At 41.0% G+C, this 21,772-nt stretch overlaps 1 pseudogene; it reads left to right on the top strand.

Annotated features, from left to right (window-relative positions):
* The first annotated feature begins 309 nt into the window (after positions 1-309).
* LOC112834299 (ubiquitin-conjugating enzyme E2 L3 pseudogene) overlaps positions 310-21,772 on the top strand; it is a 146,087-nt pseudogene continuing 124,624 nt past the window's right edge.

Genomic DNA, 21,772 nt, shown 5'->3' with positions numbered 1-21,772 from the left:
TCAGCGGGAAGCCTGCTTCTCCCTCTCCCACTCCCCCTGCTTGTGTTCCCTCTCTCGCTGTCTCTCTCTCTCTGTTGAAAAATAAATAAAATCCTTAAAAAAAATACTTAAACCTAAGAACATTCACATAATTGAATAAGGACATATGCCTTTGATGCAAAGGAAAATATGACCAGTGCAAGAGCAGTGGCAAAAGGTGTCCCAGGTAGATCAGAGGTGGGAACTACTCTATTCAATTGTGAGAATACTGGCAAATATTCATGGAAGAAGCAGTATCCACACAGGTCAGGAAGAATGGGTAGAATTTCCATGGCGAAGGCTATCAAAGAACAAAAAGATGATTTCAAGAGGAAGGAAGATTATTACGAAGGCCCCATAAAAGTGCGCATTCCGAACAATGGGAACAATGAGCAGTGCAGCCTGGAGACATGTTCAGGAGTAGTGGGAAGTCAGACTGGCAAGATGGGGGAAGGGGCAAGCAGGAGGGACTGAGGAGAACCCCAAATGGCAGGGCAGAAGGCCACATCTTGTTAGGTAGATCCAGGTGCAAAAGCAGGCTGGAGTGAGGTTGACTTGTTTACTCCAATAACATTCCAGGACAGGAAGAATAAAAAAGGAAAGGTGAAGAGAAAAATGAGGTATGTGATGTGAATGTACATGGAAGAAGGTATTTGGCAGAAGGAGAGAACAAGAAGCCTGTACCAGAAGAATAGGGAATTCTTCTTGGAGGATGGACTGATAGGTCGGTGATGATGATGATGGTGACGATGATGATAGCTCATTTAATGAGCACTTGCCATATATTAGACTCTGTGCTGAGGGCTTTACATACATTTCTAATTTAATTCTCAGAAAATTCTAGAGGTTTTTTTTTTCATTTCACCATGAAAATCTCATGATGAAACCAAGGTTTAAGAAGTTAAATGATTAGCCCAGAATCTTCCATCAGGGAAAAGGTGGAGTCAGAGCCTGGTGATGGGTATTAAGGAGGGCATGTATTGCATGGAGCACTGGGTGTTATACGCAAACAAGGAAGTATAGAACACTACATCAAGGGGCGCCTGGGTGGCTCAGTCGGTTAAGCAACTGCCTTCAGCTCAGGTCATGATCCTAGAGTCCCGGGATCGAGTCCCACATTGGGCTCCCTGCTCAGGGAGGAGCCTGCTTCTCTCTCTGACCCTCCCCCCTCTCATGTACTCTCTCTCTCTCTCTCTCATTCTCACTCTCTCAAAATAAATAAATAAATCTTTAAAAAAAATAAATCTAAAAAACAGAACACTACATCAAAAACTAATGATGTACTGTATGGTGACTAACATAACATAATTAAATTAAATTAAATTAAAAATAATAGAGGGGAGGGGGTGGGGGGATGGGTTAGCCTGGTGATGGGTATTAAAGAGGGCACATTCTGCGTGGAGCACTGGGTGTTATACGCAAACAATGAATCATGGAACACTACATCAAAAACTAACGATGCAATGTATGGTGACTAACACAATAAAAAAATTTAAAAATAATAATAAAAATAAAAAATAAGACATATTTTTAACTAAAAAAAAGAATTGAAATTCAGCTCAGATTGTGCTGGTTCTATTGCTCCTCATTTACTGCTGGAGCGAGGGGTGAACAGAAGATACACATATCTGGATCTATTTTAAAGGCATAAGAACCCACACCTTTTGCTTCTTGGGAACCTAACTCTTGGTGCCTTATGTTTGCTACAAGTGACCCGAATATAAACTCCCTGAAGGGGGATATGCACCTTTTAGCTTTGCTTCCCTACTGTTGATTTATTTATATGTATTCATTTTTTTATTCCACAAACATTTACTGACTATTTCCAAGGAGCCAGGCCCTGTGTTAGACACTAATGTTAAAAAAACAAAGTAGGACTCACAGGAATCCAAAAGTGAAGGTCATTGTTGTGCATCGATTGTAGGTTCATAGGCATTTTTTATACTATCCTATCATTTTTGTGTCCATTTGAAATTTTCCATAAGAGAAAGTATTTTAAAAAGAAAGGAAGAACAGATTCAACTGGAAGTATTCTTGCCAAGATTACTGATGAATTCCTTGTGGCTAAACATAATGAATACTGCTCTGTCCTCATTTTCCTTGAAGCTGTCTCCCTAAACACTGGAAAATAATTGACAGAGAAGGACTAGTTGGAGAGATAGGGGGAAACCATGGGTTAAAGAACCCACACATTCTCCAGTTTCCAATCTACCTCTCTAGCTGCTGTTTCTCAGCCATCTTCCCACATCTCCTTTTGTTGTTCCCTTCTTTAAATGCCAACGTCATGCATGTCTTCATTCCTATCCTTGTTTTTTTTCTTACCTGGCTCATTCTTTCTCTACATTCTCACCCTGTTTCCAGACTTTCAATATTATTCATATGATGAAATCTTCCCAATCCATATTACCAGACCAGATGTTGCTCCTGAACATCTAACAGGAATCCAAATGCATATATAGGGTATATATTCTTGAATATTACACAGGTAACTCAAAGCCAAAATGTCAGAATTACTCTTCATCTCCTTCCTTGGCCAGCCCCCTAATCACAACCACTGTCCTTGTTTTGTTATATAACTCAGAGCGATACAGGTACCCAAAGGCATCCAACAGTGAATGATCCCCCCGCAAGGTTCTCACCTCCTAAGAATCTGTTTAATTTACTCATGTCATTTCTTTATTTAGTAAACAACAGAAAGATGAATGCATGGAACTCAAGACACCACCTCAAAGGATTCATCCTAGAGAACAAAACCAAACACTACTGAATGTTATTTCAAATATTTCATTATAGCCCAAACTGACTGAAAATGTCTTCCTTGAAAAGTTGACTAAATGAATACAAATCTAGCTTGTGACAGTAAGCATGTTCCTACTAGCACAGTGTAAAAAAAAACTGCCAGTCCTCAACAGTTATGTTTTACTTAAACATTTATTCAAAGACTGGTTAGTTTTAATTTTGTGCTAGAGGTAAAAAAAAAAATCTGTTATTTGGAGATGCTACCTCTTCAACACCGCAAGCTCTCAGTAGTGAACCCACCCTCAAATATAATCTAGGTAGATTTTATTTACACCTGAAAGATGAACCAGATTACCAAGAGCCAGAAAGTTTTGGAGAAAACCATATTGGGGTATCAGTCACTCATGATAGCTGACTCTCAGTAATTGAAATTCTAATGTGTGTATGAGGTAGACTTGTACAGCAAGTGTTTGAAGACCAAATATTCCTCATATCGTCAAATTTCAGTTCAACTTCAGAAAACATGTTATTTACCAGGCAAAGCTCTCCAAAATAAAGTCAAATGGAAGTCTTTCTCAAAGATATCGGTAGAGTTATTTTCAAGGAAGTTCAAAGGATACGTTGAATGATCTCCAAAATTTTTTCCTAATTATGAAATACAAGGATTTTGACCTCAAAAAGATGGAAGTGAATCTTCAAATAGTGATGTCATAATTCAAGTTGTCTCAAAAACCTACAATAACTATAATATGTCTGTGTCCAATATTACTTCTAGTCCTTCAAGGGCCCCAAGTGGCATTAAGAATAGAATGTGATTCAAGGAACCAGAGGGGAGGGTAATATTGAGAAGTCAACCAAAGTCGTCTTCTGTGCACCTCAACCCTGTGAGTTCTTCCCAGCACCCAGGGTAGCCATCTAGGACAGCACTTTGGACCCCTCCTCCTTCTACCCAACAGTGGTCAGTGCTGTTCATCAAAAGGTAGCAGGCTAGGCTCCTTTCACACTCTGTCTCGCACTATGTAAAAGATGGCCATGGGTATGCTAGAGAGAGGTGCTCTATAGCACAGATTTAGACAATCTCATGTCTGTGGGGTGGAAAGCATGCCTAGTCTAATTCCTGTATCTGTACTTATGAAACAGAGAATCTCTCCTTCCACCTAAAGCTTTACCTATATAATCCGGGACTTGAAACAATCTCTGGTCTAGGATTTTCAGGATCTGATCATTATTTTGAAGACCTGAGGAAAATGGGGGAAAACACCCTGTTTAGAATCAAATCACAGACAAGATGTAAAATATGCATCTTCAACGTCCCTCACTTTCTTTCCTCCCCACCACCATCGCCTTCAGCATGCTGACCTGGGTCACCATCCCAGCAACATCCTATGGTCCAGACTTCCTAATTTTTAGCTTTGCAAAACTTCCCTGTCCTGGAACTGATCTGATAAACTGAAAAAAAAAATACTAAATTATTTCTAATGCCTGACTGTTTACAAGTAATTGGTCCACACAGATTTTCTGGCTATGACAAGCCCTTCGATGATGGCTAAATAGTTCAAAAGTCAACTGAAATCATGCAGACTACCAGCTCTAATAGACCTGGGTCATCAATCCTACAGGGTCGCAGGAAAAGTAGCACTCCCAACCTTCCCTCTCTATATAATGATCTCTAAGAATATGAGATCCACATCTTAATGTGCTTTCTATAATCTATCAGCCAGAATTTTTATTCAGCACAATCCCTGGCACTCTGCTAGCCATGCACATGTCAGCGGCTTACCTGACCAGCTTTGCCTGACACCACGCAGTATGTCAGTTTCTGATCCGTGCCCCACTTTTACTTCTTGAAGATCTACACACATTTCCACACCACCACCACCACCACCACCACCTATACCTACACCTTTGCCTCATGAGTCTTTACTCATCTGTTAAAAAGTCCATCCAAGGCTGCCTTCAGCTCAGGTCATGATCCCAGAGGCCTGGGATCAAGTCCCACATTGGGCTCCTTGCTCAGCAGGGAGCCTGCTTCTCCCTCTACCTGCCACTCCCCCTGCTTGTGCTTGCGCTCTCTCTCTCTCTCTCTCATAAATTAATTAATTAATTAATTAAATCTTTAAAAAAAAAAAAGTCTATCCAAATGTGAAGTACACATGGACCCATTTCCTGATCATGTTTTCTTTACATCACATACTCCCTCAGAGCTTCCTGCACTCCTTTCGTACAAGTTGTCAAAGCTCTGATTACTTTTATGCTAGTTAACATTTATCCCCCAAGAGTGGGCTAGCTGCAGGAGGGCAAGGACCACCTCTGCTATGCTCAGTGACGGAGCTCCAGAATCTAGCTTAGTGGCCCACATAGCGAGATCTCATAAATATTTGTAAAATAAACGAACAAACAAATAACTTGACAAAAATGGACATTTTCAAAACAGTCACAATATGGTCATCCTGCGAAGTCAGAGTTATCAAGTAACACCCCAAAAGGAATTCTGGTTAGAGAATAGAGAGGGGAAAAAAGAAACATGAAATGGCCTAAACTTTTTGCAAATGAAAGGAAATCCATATGCCTTAGAACTTGGAAGACAAATCCACTTGCATGCTTTATCTTCCTGGAGGCTATAGGCATTTGCATAAAAATGAATTTAAAATTAAAAAAAAGAAGAAGAAGCTCTACTGTCAGCCATTAAATAAGAAGCTGAAACCTAATAAGGAAATCTCAGAAATTATCATAAGCTGAACAGGGAGCCAGGGGTTTTTTTGGTTTTTTGGGGGGCGGGGGTTAAACACAAGGATTAGGCCCCACACAATCTCAGAAAAATCTACAAGTTTTAACCATCACAACAGAAGTACTGAATACTCATCTCATGGGGGTTTGTAGTCGGCCACGTCCTCAGTGACCAAGAGAACTCACTCTCTTCCACAAGAGATTAGACCAAAGCAGTGACTCTCAGCCTTAGCCTGCTTCAGAACCACCTGGTCATTCTAAAAAGTTGCTGGGCCCATCCACAGAGTTTCTGATGCAGGAAGTCTGGGTGGGAATTTTTATTTTTTACAAGTTCCTAGCACACATTGAAACTGTATTTGGGGGTCACAGTTTGAGAAGAATTAACACATTTTGAAATAAAAGGCAGGAAAACTATGATAGAGGTAGAACTGAGAAGCTGAACTTACTCTTCCTCTCACTTCACTCATTCTACCACATCCCTCCAAAAATTCAATCTATTCTAACTCTTGGCTTAGTTCACACCCTCAAGTAAAGAGAGTAGGTAGATCAAGTGTAATCTCCTTCTTAAAGGCTGCTTCTTGTAGCCACATTATCTCCTCTTGGAGAAAACTTCCCAGTCCACAGGGGGCCAGCAGAGTTACTCAAATGGACTTGATGCTTGGTATACTTTGATTGAAAAGAACAAAAATAGTTGCCACTTGTTGAATACTCTCCCTGTGCACATGGTTACATGCTAAGTACTATACACAGCTACATACTTGTTACAACTCTGGAGGTACGCAGAACCCTTCCTCATTTTTCACAGTCCACCTGTGCCAATTCATCCACTCTGTGAAATTATCACTCCAAAAGCAGTACTCCCAATATTCTGCAGTCATTCAGACATGTACACATGTTTCCAGCTAAGGTCAAACAAGGTGACCCTCTGCCTTCTTTCAGCTCTCGTGTGTAAACAAGTAACCTTTCCACAGTCTATTATGTACCTCGTTTTTCACATTTTGGTGATTTCACTGCTTAAAATGGCCCACATATAACGTTGACATGCTGTCTAATGTTCCCACATGCAAGAAGGCTGTAATACGCCTTATGGAAAATATATGTGTATTAGATAAGCTTTGATCAGGCCTGAGTTACAGTGCTGTTGGCCACGAGTTCAATGTTAAAAAGTCAACAACAAATATAAAATAATGTGGGTTCAAACATAAACACACATAAAACAAGATTATGTATTGATTGGTTGACAAAAATATGACCAGAAGCTCATAAGAACTTAATTGTATTCACTATTCCATGTTTACAGCAACTTTATAGACCATAACTACCGTGAATAATGAGGATTAACAGTACTTACAACAACAAAGGAGATTTTTTTTACTTCTATTTTACAAATAAGGAGCTTAAAGAGGTGAGAAGAGAACATAGCAAGGAAGTAGCAGAGTCTGGGTTCTAGCCAATTTCTATCCAACCATGCTATCTTGCTACACATTAGACTACAGGGACTGAACATCCTAATGGATGAACTCTGGGTTCAAATGTGGACTCAGCCCTGACTTGACACTGGGCAGTTAGTTCCCTGTACCTGAATCTCTTTTTGTCCATAAAATGGAAATATTCATAATGCATGAATGAGTTAATATGTGTAATGTACTTGGGACACCTGGGTGTCTCAGTTGGTAAAGCATCTCCTGATTTTGGTTCAGGTCATGATCTCAAGGTCACGAGATTGAGTTCCATGTCAGCTTCCATGCTGGGTGTGGAGCCTGCTTAGGACTCTCTCTCTCCCTCTCCCTCTGCCCTCTCCCCACTTCTCTCTCTCTCTCTCTCTCTCTCTCTCTCCCTCTCGCAAAAAAAAAAAGATAGATAGATAGATAGATAGATAGATAGATAGATAGATAGATAGATAGTTGTGTGTGTAACATACTTAGAACACAGCCCGAGTTTATTTCAAAACTAACAGTGTATAGGAACAAGATAAGACCTTACAGTTGGACTTGAGGAAAGCAACCAATTAGGTAAAGAAATTACAGTCCAGCTAACCAATCAGGCCCTGAGGTCCAGGAAATGTACATTCCTTGGGTACCGTGTCTCCCCCACCAATGGAAACCACAATGGAATAGTGATAGTTCTTTGCACATAGCCATGTATCATTTTTCATGCAGCTGTGTGGAAGGAACCACTCGTGCATGGATTAACAAGTTCATTCTCTCCATAATAACCAAGCTTGAAATAATGCTTATTTGTCAATTCTTTCAAATCTATGGCTTTGTAATGTCACTAAGAAAATATCAGTTTCCTGGTCCTTTCCTAGGCGCAGAATGAGGTTTATTTCCATCTTCCAGAAAACCAACCATGTAATAAGGTACTGACTGCCATGTTATTTGGTTCTAAATAATACTGCAATGTACTTACTCAAAGTAAAGCTTTGGATTTTTCTCTTCTGCTTTCTAAAATATACTAATACTTCTTCAGTGTCATAGGTTATTTAGCATATTTAATAAAATGACACATTTCAAATGTTTAGCACAGGGGCACCTGGATGGTTCAGTTGGTTAAGGAACCAATTCTTGGTTTTGGCTCAGGTCCTGATCTCATGGGTCATGGGATCGAGCCCCACTTCAGGCTTCACACTCCATGGGAGTCTGCTTGGGTATTCTCTTGCTCTGCCCTTTCCCTTGCTCTGTCTCTCAAATAAATAAATAAATAATAAATAAATAAATAAATAAATAAATAAATAAATAAATAAATAAATAAATAAAATCTTTAAAATGCTTAGCATACAGTGCTAGTCAGTATCAGAACACAGTATCATCTTGTACAGGCTAGTTAGTGTTCCGACAAATAATTTCTTTAAATATCTATTTAACATTTAGTCAAGATGTTAACCTAATGCATTCAGAGAAGAATGGAGAAGAGAACCCTCTTGGCCAGTCCTTCCTCTTGCAAGGAATTCAGCTTTGGCCTCAGACTCACTGTAGAGCTAGGTTTGTCAATATCTGCTCTCTTGACATTTGGGCAGGATATTTATCGCAGGGGAGGCAAGTGGCTGTCTTGTCCACTGTAGAATTTATAATGGTGTCCCTGGTGTCTACCTACTAGAGACCAGTGGCATTTGCCACCAGCTAGAACAACCAAAAATGTCCCTAGAGAGTGCCAATAGCCACCCCCCACACAAGATGGGGGGGTCACTCCCCCTAGTTGAAAATCCCTGCTCTAGAGAATGAGGAAGATATTTACCTGATAAGCACCAACAGGATCATCCTGGTATCCCTGAAATCTGAAATGTTTGGTCTGCATCCATGCCATACCCATCTGTTCATCATTTCTACTAACAGCCGTAAGAGGTTGAACAAGCCCCCTGGGGTATCACCTCCCACCACAGGCTAGTGAGGCATAAGACAGAAAATGTATATGATCTAAGTGACGCAATATATACAGCACTCACTGTGGGGGTGACATCTGGTAAACACAGTCTACCTTCCATTCTCACAGTGATGTTCCCGCACCACTCAGAGAGTGATACTGGGCACAATATGACCTGCCTGGCCTGCCCTCCAAGTTTCTGTGCCTAGCGTATTCCAAGTGTGATACATGATAGCTCTCATTGTTATTATTAATACAAATTATTACCCCATAGCTATCTATGTAACCTGGTTTTTTAAAGCCAAATCCATCTACATACAGAGAAACCAAGAAAATATTTTCACTCTCCTTTTAACAGGAGATCTCTGGTTACCACCCTTATAGTCTCTTGAAAAATTGGGGACAATGCTTTGTTTCTGGGTGAGCACTTATACTGCTTTCCTGCTCTGTGCAGTTGCAAATACATACTGCATCTTGATTCAAATTATATCACAGGTGCCAATTCCCACCCACCCCCCCAAACACACATACACACTGTTCACAGACTGGGCCTAAGAGGTTGATTTAGGACATGAAGCTAGCACCCACGGCCTCTAAAACTGCTTTGGAGCCTCATTTCAGATGTAGCCCATCACTTTGGGAAACTAAAAACATAAATGCCTTCACCATAAATAACAGCAAGCAAGTGCCATATGGTTTGACAGTTGCGTGTGGTTACATATCACATCATTAACTCTTGCATTAAATACCCTGATTAACAAGGGAGTGAAGCTGCCTCCACTTGGAAATTTTAGCCAACAGTGTCAGCAGCTTAGCCAGGAGTTGGGGCAACACCAGAAGTCAAACAAGCCAAATATTGCCCCCAAACATAGTTTGATCCTTCACCAAGCAAAACCTACGAGCAGTATTGCTTCCAGCTTCAGCAACAATCCTAAGGAAAATATTGCAGTGTCCTCTCATCAAATGCTCATTTACCTCTAGGGGAAAAAATGAACCCTCTCAGAAAGGAGGTAACAGCTGTGCATATTCCTTCCTTGAATGAACTTTCTTTTGTTACATTTAGATAGAGTCTTAAATAAAATCACTTTTGCTGGAGAAAATGAAATAAACAAACTCAAGACATTAAGGTTTAGACATACAAAAAGAGACGGTTGGCACACTGGAAAGAAAAGATCTGTTTTAGTAATAGCTAGCCTTCATCAAGACAGTATTTGCCATGAGCTGGGCAGATTCTAAGAACAGCTCATAAATTAGTGCACTTACTCATCACCACACCCCAGATGATATAAGGGTCTTATAAATATCCCCATTTCACAGGTACGAGGCTCCGACACGTTGAGGAACTTGGCCGAGAGTGGCAGAACTAGGAAGTGTGTTCCACAGTCCATGTACTTAAACACTGCCATAAATTGCTTTATGATTTGAGTCTTATTCTCAGACACTCACGTCTTATTCATAGTAGAACCTTGTTAACAGCAAGGTTACTAGCTATTTAACCTGGAGAAACTCAACTTTTTGAGTACAACCTCTTAATCTACAAAATGGCAATAATGATAACCCTTACATCCAGAGATAACATACATAAAAATTCTACACAAATATAAGAAATTATTAAGTCCTGTGTCACAACACAACGTGGCATAATGTAAATTAGTATAAAGACTTTACAAGATGGGGGGACTCACTTTGCTGAACGTCAAAGCCCATACTGGAAGGAATTTTTTTTTTTTAAGATTTTATTTATTTGACAGAGAGAGGCACAGAGAGAGGGGGATCACAAACAGGGGGAGTGGGAGAGGGAGAAGCAGGCTTCTCACTGAGCAGGGAGCCTGATGTGGGGCTCGATCCCAGGACCCTGGGATCCTGACCTGAGCCGAAGGCAGACACTTAATGGTGCAGCCACCCAGGTGCCCTTGGAAGGGATATTTTATGATGTGAGAAAATGTGCATCATCTCCTAAAAAGGAACAAAGCTGAGCACGAAAAAATTATGTATACCTTGATATATGTAAATACATTTACAATATGTATAGCAAAAAAATTATGTTAGGAAATTCTATCTTATCTTGTATAAACATACACATATCCAGATGTACATGCACACAAACGTGTATCTACATACATATGTATCTACTATACACACCCATTAAGACTAGAAGAGTGTAAGGGAAAATATTAACAATAGTTATCTTGCAAGAGTGCCTTTCCATTTTCCAAACTTTCTGAACTGAAAAGATGTTGCTTTATAATTAGCAACAAAACCAAAAAATGTTCATTTTTAGTATGTATCATAGGCAGGCAACATGAAATCTTCCAATGCGTGAAATCATTTATTCTTAACTCAGAAAATTGGGGTAACAGTGAAGCCACAGAAACCCCCATTTTGAAAGAGGTGGTGGAAGAGCAAGTCTCATGTTCATTCCTACACTGTCCACTTTCTCGGGTTTCCAAGGACTTACCAAAACAATGCAATCTTCCCAGGAAAAAAGTAGCTTAACTCAACTAGCAATATGGCAAAGTGCTCTACCCAGAGAGTCCACTATATCTGAATTGGCCTGGCTCTTGAAAGAATTCATTCTGGTGGTAGGAACCCTTCCTGGATCATAATCAGAAAGCGGTATGCTTCTCATCCCTTTGCAGAAGTGAATCTGAAATCCCAAAGCATTCTTGCCTGTTCATTTTGCTATGATTTAAAATAATCTCTGAAACTGGTGAAAACCATAATGTGCATTTTTAGCATCCTGCCTCTATCCTACTGTGATCAGTTTCATTTTCTTCCAGTATGGCCATAGTTAGAGAACATCCTTCCTCAAATGCTTTTAATGACCCTCCTTACACGCAAACCCTGCCTCGAGGTTTTCCACCATCTGGCTGCAGCTTGCCTTTCCCCTCTCATCTCCTGCTCTACCCACATCTGTATCTTGCATGGATTTCTCACCACTGTCAAGTCATGCTTCATCCTCACGCAGCCCCTGGCCTTGTTTACTGGTGATCCCTTTCCCTGAAAGGTCTTCCTTCACATCTCAGCCTGTAAAACTCCTACCCAGTCTCCAAAGCCCTGCTCCTTGCTGAAGCATTTTATCCTTTTTTTTTTTAATTTACTTATTTTTAATGGAAGCTGAGTTGACATATAATATTTTATTAGTTTCAGGTGTAAAGTGATTTGACAATTACATACATTACAAAATGCTCACCACAGTAAGTGTGGTTACCATCTGTCACCATACAACATTATTATGACCTTATAGACTATATACCATATGCTATACTTTTTATCCCCATGACTTAATTACTTTATAACTAGAAGTTTGTACTTCCTAATCCCCTTCACCTATTTCCCCCATCCCCAACTCTTCCTTCTGGCAACCACCAGTTTGTTCTCAGCATTTAGCAGTCTGTTTTTGTCTATTTGTCTGTTCATTTGTTTTGTTTTTTAGATTCCACATATAAGTGAAATTAGACTGTATTTGTCTTTCTCTGACTTATTTCATTTAGCATAATACACTGTAGGCCCATCCATGTTGCTGCAAATGGCAAGATCTTTTTATGGCTGAGTAATATTCGCGCGCGCGCGCGTGTGTGTGTGTGTGTGTGTGTGTGTGTGTGTGTGTGTACACCACACTGTCTTTATCCTTTCATCCAATGATGGGCACTTACATTGTTTCTGTATCTTGGCTACTGTAAATAATGTAGCAATAACTATAGGGGAGCTTGATGAAGCATTTTAATTCCTCCCAAAAAGGATGTACTTTCTCCTTCTTTGAGCACTTTCTCTCCCAGCACTTTCTGCTTGTTTTTTTTTTTCCTGAAAATATTCATTTCTCTATACTGTAGAGAGCAATTAGATACCAGGACATCAACCTGTTCCCCACACACAGAGCTTACCATATAGTAGGACTTTGCCAGAAAGTAAACAGAATAAGCTAGCATTTATACAGGACATTAATATACCAAGTGCTTCCATGTATATTATCCCAAGTAATCCTCACAATCCTTCGTGACAGACATCGCCAATACGATTATCCTCCTTTTGTAGATAAAGAGACCAAGGCTGACTTGCTGGGTGACCTGAGATTTTGCCTATGGTGTCTTTCTCCGACAAATCTGCTAGCATTTTACTCCAAAAGATTTTCTCATTGGTGTTTCCTGCTGTCCACCCACCTTAATTAACCTGGAGAGGCCAGGCCTGTGTTGGCAGAGACGACAGCTTTTCCTCCACTAATGAGTCCCCAGAAGGAAGGTTACACAGTGCTGTCTGACTGCTGGAGCCAAGCTGGCAGAAAGACCATTGGTCTCTAAAGCTCGTACTTATTAGGGTGGCTATGAAGCCCACCTGGCTGGACTGCCTTACCAATCACACCCCATGTCTCCTACCTTTCAAGTGTCCTTTCACTCTCTAGGTGGAACCTAAATGAGTATGTCCAGGAGACTGGCTGCTGGGAGCAGGACCCTTTCAGAGCTCTGAGCAAGCAGGCCAGTTTTGAGGAGACAGAGTTGCCCCTGCTGCTTACAGTGCACCCACATCATGCTTCTGATCTGGAAATCTTCCAATTCATAGTTGCTCCTTTGGGCTGAAGACCTATAGCAACCATTCCATTCAAAAAACAGTTATCTCACCCCTGCTATAGGACAGAGATTATCATGGGCTCAGAAGACTGAATAGGAAAGACAGACAGACCCACACCCTGACTCACAGAATGGTATTATCTTTCCAGAAAGACCAGCCTCATACATGATCATGTGTCAGCTTGGGCTGCTGTAACAACAAACCATAGACTGGGTGGCTTAAGTAATAGACATATATGTCTCATGGTTCTGGAGGCTAGAAGTCCAAAATCAAGGTGCTGGCCAATTTGGTTGCTTCTGAGGGTTTACTTCCTGATCGGTGAATAGACATCTTCTTGCTATATCCTCACGGAGCATCTCCTCCTATAAAGACAATAAACCCACAATGGGTCCCCACCCTCATTACCTCATCTAAACCTAATTACCTCACAAAGACTCCTCCCTAAATACTATTACATTGGGGTTTAGGAATTCAACATAAGACTTTGGGGGGATACAAATGCTCAATCCATAGCACCACATTCCCTAAAAAGGGAACAAATCCCAGTGAACCACACCTTCATAATGGGAGTCCTCTATTAATTTACTTCATTATTTATTCAAATATTTACTGAACATCTACTATGTGCCAGACACAGTAGACATTCCTTCCCCTGTGCTGTTTTATCTAACTACTCTTAAAAAAAAAAAATGGCCAGCTCATTTAATGTGTCATGTTTTCAAATCTGAACTGTCTTTCCTAAAGAGTCCTGGATTTATACTCCTTCCCTATGTTATGGTGCTGTTTAAAACCAAAGAAATGTATTCTCAATATATCATACCTCACAGTCAGTGATAGAACCCAGTGAGCTACAGATGTGTTCACTGAGTCAACATCATTAGCTCCGGCTCCGGCTGACACACTGGAAACTTAAAGAGAAATAAAACCTCATACCTGTACGGGCTACTCTCAAATGAAAAACATGAATGAGAATGTAGTGAAGAGAAGACAAACTCCAGTGGACAGATGTCCATTGTTCCCAGTATGGAGACTCCTGAGCTTTCCCCCATGGAGATTCTGACTCAGCGGGTCTGAGACAGGGCTCCAGAATCTGCAAACTTCATGTGCCCCTAAGATGATTATAATGCAGACTTCCAAGGACAGATGATTAAGCCAGAGCTCAAAAGAGCAGTGGCTCATGAACCAGAGCACTCCTAAGTGAGAAACTAGCATATTCAAAAAAAAGATACAAGTATAGATGTAGATATAGATCCCAACTCTTCTGGTCCCTTGGCACTCAGGCTAGAGGCCCAGAACGTTCCAAACCGTTTACCATCATAATGAAAGATGCTGAAAGGAACCTGTCTTAAAGCTGAAGACTTGTCAGGAGAGATATACACTCCATGAGGTTTATCTTACCTACCACTGTGCCTTAACTGTACTGCAAAGAGAACTCTTAGGGGGCAAGGCCACTTTAATTTCACCTCTGACTTCCGTCCCAGCCTCTAAACCTTGAGGTGGTAATAGAGGGTTGGCTGATATACAGCTTGTCGGTGTGCTAATGGTCTGATACCACACGCCATTTCACAAAGGCTACTCAAAGGCCCTTCGATATTAGAACCCAGTTACTCTCAGACAGAGATAAATTTAAAGTAGTACCCAGGGGACAAGTCTATACGAGGTCAATAACTCATGCTGGACCTGGGGAGTCTCCTGCTGGAATCAGCTATCTGTACAGAGAATGGGAGCTGTTTACTAGAGAACCAATGACTCACCTAAAGTCTGTGGTGAGCTGTGGCACCAAAGATTATTTCCATCGGCACCGCAGTCTCCGACAGAGATTAACTCATGCCAATGGTATTGAGGATTATTTCACTTTCCAATCATCAGGATTTGAAATCACCTGGCCAGGTTACTTACCTGGTGTAAACTTTACCTATGAGAATTTGTCATTGCAAACTACAGTTCTAGACAGTCTTTTCCAAATTCTCTACATGGGGTACCTATGGAGCAGGAAAATATTCCAAAATTTTCCCAGAAAATAAATTTATTGTTATCAATTCTCTCATATACTTTCTTCCTTCCAAGTGATCACTGAATAATGGGTAATTTAATCCTCTTTTAAACAGACATGCTCCTACAATCATTTTATTATTAGAAATAATCAGGGACATTATAGCCTCTTTTAAACAGCACTAAATACTTCCAAATATTCTAGTCTAATATACTTCTATAAAACACCCACATAGAGGATCCATAAATAACACTAAGAAAACAAAGACTTTGGGACTTGGCAGCTATCATTCATATTATAATGAAAGCAACAAAGTAGCAAACAATGTATCTTTAATTCTGATATTAATCACACCATATTAAGTATAAGTCCTCAGGTGAAGGAATGAAACAAAATGGGCAATTAGGATTCATTCCACTTAAGAAAAAAAAAATCCTGCCTACTTCTCTATACATGTGTAACAATTTGGTTTGTCACATACCCAAATCCTAAATTAATATATCTAATAACCGAGTGTTTGCATGAAGGAAACTTATACATTCAGAAAGTTTTGGCTAATTTAAAAAACAAAAAAACAAACACTGTCATAAAATCAGAAAGAGAAATGTTCTCAAAATGGATTCTCAAGCTGGCCAGCCAAGTACCAAACCTGGCTACTGACTCAGCTGTGTTTAACATGCACACCTTGCAGTAGGTACATACTCTCCAGTTCACCTGCCCCAGCACTCTCCAACACACATAAATTCATACACTTCTCCTATCTTCTCTGGCCCCTAAAGGTACAGGAGAAGTCATGACCCTGCCTAGAAATTAACTATGCAAGATTAGGTTCCAGAGGCCAACCTCATCATATTTTTTGCCACTTTAAGATATCAGAAAGGGACAGGGGGAGGGAACATACAAACGAAGAGCAAGAGCCTAATAACGGTGGGTTCTCAAATATTGGTAAAGATGATAAATTAATGGCCTCCTTGACCCCTCTCTGACTTTCCCTTCACTTCGCCTCAAACTCTAGCTGCTGATTTGTGGTTTCCCACTACTTTTAGTTATAATGCACTCCTAGACCCCTAATAACAGACCCCTACATCCTAAGCTTAAAAGAACCTACCTTTCTCCTCCCTCATGGAGAAATTAAATCTCCATAAAAGCTGAGTTTGGGCCCAAAGTTCCTTCCCCTGACATGGTCTTCTGTGTTCATGTTATGAACACAAATTCCTTGTGGTGAAGTAAACCCTAACTTATAAGGAGTTCATTCATTCATTCATTACCGAATATTTAAAGGGCAGCTACCAAAACTCAGACACCATATTGTGAATGATGGTATAGCAGCAAACAAGTAAAAAGACCCCAATGTAAAGGAATTTGCTTAGAAAATATATATAACTTAAGGCAAATTTTAGAAAGTGGGTCTGTGCCATGAGAACAATAAAGCAGGATGAGAGAGAGGAGAAGAGGGCCACCATAGATAGGAACAGCCTCTCTAAGGAAGGGGCAGTTAGGCTGAAATATAACTGATAAAGAGAAGCCATCCATTCAAATATCTGGTGGAAGAACATATGCAAAGGTCCTGTGGTAGGAACTAGCTTAGTATTTTTGGGAACAGGAAAAATGCCAATGTGACTGGAGCTTGTGAGTGAGTGGGAATGAAAGGAGATGACATCAGAGAAAAAGGCAGGGGCAGATCCTAGAAGGTCTGGCAGGCAATGGTGAGTTGTTTGGATTCTGTTCCAAGTGCAATAGGAGCCAGTTGGAAGAAGCTAAGCAGGGTGGGGGTGGGAAGCATGATTAAATTTCCATGTCACAAGATCTCTCTGGCTGCTGCATGGAGAATAGATTGCAGAAGCAAAAGTAGCTTCAGGGAAGACCTGTCTGCAGGTTATTGCAATCATGCAGATGATGGCGGCAAGAACTAGGGTGGCACCAAGGGAGGTGGGGAGAAATGGTCAGATTCTGGATATAATTCATGGTGGAATTGGCAAGACAAGCTTCGATGAGTTGATACCATTCTGCTTTACCTGTCTCCACTGGAGAACAGTTTAGGTGCTGACAGAGGGGTGATCCAGGTCTAACCAAAGGCTTACCCCGTGAGGCTGACCATGCATCACTCCCCATTACTGTACTAGATCTGGTGGTTAGTACAGACAGCAGCCATATTTAAAAAACAAACACCTTAGTGTTTTTTAGAAGAGCTGAGTAACAGTCTTTGGTCCTGCAGATAACTCCCTATACAATCTCAAGACAGAACTTTCTCCTCTGTGAGGCTCAGGTATCTCTTTGCAGAATGAAGCCAATGAAAAAGATAACTGAGAAGTCACCCTAACAGCACTGGTACACCAAGAGCCTGAATCCATCACAGGGAGCTCTCCTCTTATACTTTGAAGCCACAGCTATCAACAGTGATGACACCCGGGGGCAGAGCAAGATGGCGGAGGAGTAGGAGACCTAGATTTCATCTGGTCTCAGGAATTCAGCTGAATAGGGATCAAACCATTCTGAACACCTACGAACTCAACAGGAGATCAAAGAGGAGAGTAGCAACAACTCTCTGAACAGAGAAGCGACCACTTACAGGAAGGTAGGACGTGCGGAGAAGTGAATCCGAGGCGATATTCGGGAGGATAGACGGCGGGGGAGGGGCCTCCGCCGGCCACTTCTGGCAAGTGCTAGAGCCGCGGAGCATAAAATCGGACCTTTTAGAAGTTGGCTCCGCTGAGGGACATCGCTCCAGTGGCTAAGCGGGGGTGGAACCCTCGCGGGACAGTGGGGTCTCAGGACCCTCGGGGTCACAGAAAGACCGGGGGAGCCTGAGTGCGCCAGAGCTCCCAGGTATCGGAGCGGGGAAGCCGGCTGCAGAGACGGAGCTGAGGCGCGGGCTCTCAGCTCGGGGTGGCCATAAACTGTGATCCGCGGCCCAGTCGGGCCACTGCTCCTCCAACAGGGACCCAACAGGTGGCAGATCCGGGGAGACTCCCCTTCCTTCCCGGGGAGGAGCGGCACGGGAGCGCACCGCAGGGATCTGCTGGGTTTGGAGACTCCACACAGGGTCGGGTGCCAGAGATACAAACGCTCGGTCACAGGCCGGGTGAGCACGGAGTGCGGCCAGAGACCAGGGACAAGGGAGTGACTGCTTTTCTCTGGGGGCGCACTGAGGAGCGGGGCCCCGAGTTCTCAGCTCCTCCGGGCAGAGATTGGGAGGCCACCATTTTCACCCTGGTCCTCCAAGGCTGTACGGAGAGCTTGCAGGGAACAAAAGCTCCTGAGATCAAACCCGAGCAGCTTGCTTAGCCCGGACCGACAAGGGCGGGGCAATTCAGCCTCCGGCAAAGACATTTGGAAACCACAGCAACAGGCCCCTCCCCCAGAAGATCAGCATGAACAGCCAGCAAGCCAAGACCAAGTTTACCGATCAAGGAGAACGGGAGAACTCCAGCGCTAGGGGAATACTGCACATAGAATTCATGGCTTTTTTTACCATGATTCATTAGTTCATCAAAGTTAATTTTTGTTAACTGTTTTTTTTTCTTTTTCTTTTTCCCTTTTTCAACCAACATCTTATCAATCTCTTTTTTAAAAAAAAAATTTTTATTTTACATTTTTAGAGTCATATTTTATCCCTTCATAGTAGTTACCCTTATTTTTGGCATATATATATAAGTTGTTCTCTCTTTAAAATTTTGAGATACAGTTTCTTCTAACACATAAAAATATACCCTAAATCACTAGTGTATGGTTCTGTTCTAGACTCCTGCCAGATCACATTCTCTCCCTTTTTTCTTTTTTTTTTTTAATCTTCTTTCTTTTTTCAAACAACTTCTTATCTTATCAAGTCCATTGATAAAATCTTTTATAATTTTCATCTTTACAGTCATCTTCTATCCCTTCATTGTATCAACCCTTATTTTGTACATATATGTCTTTCTTCCTTTAAAATTTTAGGAGGCACTTTTTTCTAACAGACCAAAATACGCCCAAAATCTAGTGTGTTGCACTGATCTATGCACTAGCCTGATCATATTTGATCACATTCTGCTTTTTTTGTATTGTTCTGTTTTTGTTTTTATCTTTTTTTTTTCTTTTCTTTCTTTTTTTCTCTTTCTTTTTTCTTTCTTTCCCTTTCTTTTCCCCTGGTTTCAGGTCTTTTCTGATTTGTATACAGTATATTTGTTGGGGACATTGTAAACCTGTTAGCATTTTGTTCTCTCATTCATCTATTCTCCTCTAGACAAAATGACAAGACGAAAAAAATCACCTCAGCAAAAAGAACAAGAGGTAGTACTGTCAGCCAGGGATCTACTCAATACGGACATTAGTACGATGTCAGACCTAGAGTTCAGAATCATGACTTTAAAGATACTAGCTGGGCTTGAAAAAAGCATGGAAGTTATTAGAGAAACCCTTTCTGGAGAAATAAAAGAACTAAAATCTAACGAAGTCGAAATCAAAAAGGCTATTGATGAGGTGCAATCCAAAATGGGGGCACTAACTGCTAGGATAAATGAGGCAGAAGAGAGAATCAGTGATATAGAAGACCAAATGATGGAAAGTAAAGAGGCTGAGAAAAAGAGGGAGAAACAACTACAGGATCACGAGGGCAGAATGCGAGAGATAAGTGATTCGATAAGATGAAACAACATTAGAATAACTGGGATCCCAGAAGAAGAAGAAAGAGAGAGAGGGGCAGAAGGTATATTGGAGCAAATAATAGCAGAGAACTTCCCTAATGTGAGGAAGGAAACAGGCATCAAAATCCAGGAGGCCCAGAGAACCCCTCTCAAAATCAATAAAAATAGGTCAACACCTGACATCTAATAGTAAAACTTACGAGTCTCAGAGACAAAGAGAAAATCCTGAAAGCAGCTCGGGAGAAGAGATATGTAACCTACAATGGTAAAAATATTAGAGTGGCAACAGACCTATCCACAGAGACCTGGCAGGCCAGAAAGGACTGGCAAGATATCTTCAGAGCACTAAACGAGAAAAATATGCAGCCAAGAATACTATATCCAGCTAGGCTGTCATTGAAAATAGAAAGAGAGATAAAAAGCTTCCAGAACAAACAAAAACTAAAGGAATTTGCAAACACGAAACCAGCCCTCCAAGAAATATTGAAAGGGGTCCTCTAAGCAAAGAGAGAGCCTAAAAGCAGCAAAGATCAGAAAGGCACACAGACAACATACAGTAACAGTCACCTTACAGGCAATACAATGGCACTAAATTCATACCTTTCAATAGTTACCCTGAATATAAATGGGCTCAATGCCCCAATCAAAAGACACAGGCTATCAGATTGGATTAAAAAACAAGACCCATCCATATGCTGTCTGCAAGAGACTCATTTTAGACCCAAAGACACCCCCAGATTGAAAGTGAGGGGGTGGAAAACAATTTACCATACTAATGGACACCAAAAGAAAGCTGGGATGGCAATCCTTGTATAAGACAAACTAGATTTTAAAACAAAGACTGTAATAAGAGATGAGGAAGGACACTATATCCTACTTAAAGGGTCTATCCAACAAGAAGATCTAACAATTCTAAATATCTATGCCCCTAACATGGGAGCAGCCAATTATATAAGGCAATTAATAACAAAAGCAAAGAAACACATTGACAACAATACAATAATACTGGGGGACTTTAACACCCCCTGACTGAAATGGACAGATCATCTAAGCAAAAGATCAACAAGGAAATAAAGACTTTAAATGACACACTGGACCAAATGGACTTCACAGACATCTTCCGAACATTCCATCCCAAAGCAACGGAATACACATTCTTCTCTAGTGCCCATGGAACATTCTCCAGAATTGATCACATCCTAGGTCACAAATAAGGTCTCAATCAGTACCAAAAGACTGGGATCATTCCCTGCATATTTTCAGACCACAATGCTTTGAAACTAGAACTCAACCACAAGAGGAAAGTCTGAAAGAACTCAAATACATGGAGGCTAAAGAGCATCCTACTAAAGAATGAATGGGTCAACCAGCAAATTAAAGAAGAATTTAAAAAATTAATGGAAACCAATGAAAATGAAAACACAACTGTCCAAAATCTTTGGGATACAGCAAAGGCAGTCCTGAGAGGAAAGTATATAGCAATACAAGCCTTTCTCAAGAAACAAGAAAGGTCTCAAATACAAAATCAAACCCTACACCTAAAGGAGCTGGAGAAAGAACAGCAAATAAAGCCTAAACCCAGCAGGAGAAGAGAAATCATAAAGATCAGAGCAGAAATCAATGAACGAGAAACCAAAAGAACAGTAGAACAGATCAACGAAACTAGGAGCTGGTTCTTTGAAAGAATTAACAAGATTGATAAACCCCTGGCCAGACTGATCAAAAAGAAAAGAGAAATGACCCAAAT

Source organism: Callorhinus ursinus, unplaced genomic scaffold, assembly GCF_003265705.2.
Source record: "Callorhinus ursinus isolate GAN/ISIS: 27379988/994484 unplaced genomic scaffold, GSC_fseal_2.0 scaffold15, whole genome shotgun sequence".
Taxonomy (NCBI): domain Eukaryota; kingdom Metazoa; phylum Chordata; class Mammalia; order Carnivora; family Otariidae; genus Callorhinus; species Callorhinus ursinus.
The sequence above is the reverse complement of the archived record's forward strand: the minus strand, read 5'-3'. Positions and strand labels throughout refer to the sequence as shown.